The sequence below is a fragment of the Octodon degus genome, unplaced genomic scaffold (assembly GCF_000260255.1).
Source record: "Octodon degus isolate 3935 unplaced genomic scaffold, OctDeg1.0 scaffold00065, whole genome shotgun sequence".
NCBI lineage: Eukaryota > Metazoa > Chordata > Mammalia > Rodentia > Octodontidae > Octodon > Octodon degus.
In genome coordinates, this window is record NW_004524641.1 from 11,983,875 (window position 1) to 11,984,774 (window position 900).

Here is a 900-nt window from a genome sequence, read left to right on the forward strand (position 1 = left end):
CGATTTCAAGATTCTGTTCCCTTACAGGAGGGCACACACCCTTAGGGGGTTCTTTGTCCTTTTTTGGCTTATCATGATCTCTATCATCATCGCTATCGAGAGACAAGATCTTCCTCTCTATTTTTTGTGTCTGTCTGTCCTTGTTCCTTTTGTCCTTTAAGATGGGTTTTACTTTTTTGTCCCTGTAGTATATTTTTACCCTTTTTTTTTTTAAATCACATTAGCAATAACCGGGTCACAGTGTCTCTGGGATAAGATTTCATCAATTAAATTCCACTAGGAAAAGGCCGTAACTGGGACCTTTTTAGGTCCAAAAGTCTCATAATAATCCTTAAGGGCATCACCAACCCTCTTCTATTGCCTCTGATCAATAGTTCCTTCAATAGGGAACCATGGGCAAATTTGTTTAAAATTGACACAAATCCTTAATTTTAACCTTTACTCCTCACACCTTTAATGCTTTACTCAAGCTTTCAACAAATATTTCATGTTCGCTTAATGCCTGAAGGAAAAGGGAAAGGGGGTGTCGTCCACTTACTGAGGTTCAGACATCGCAGCTGGCAACTGCGGTGTGGGCCTCTTTTACTTTCACTCTTGCACGCTCACTCGGATGGTTCTGTTGCTGAATCCTCCCTACCAGGTGCCCCACACCTTGGGCACCACTTGTCCCGTCCAGCGGGTCAGTCAATGAAGGTCACCTGGGAGAGGAGCGGGGAATGGAGGAGGGAACAAAGGACAGGAGACGTGAGAAATGAAGACAAGACAGGATTCTGATCAAGTCTCGTTTATTCAGGAGAGGTGCTGGGTATATATAGGGAGTGTAGGAATGAGGAAGTCTCAGCTCTTGACTTCCACAGGTATCTAGGCAACGGAGGAAGGTCCCACCCCTGGGGCATAGCA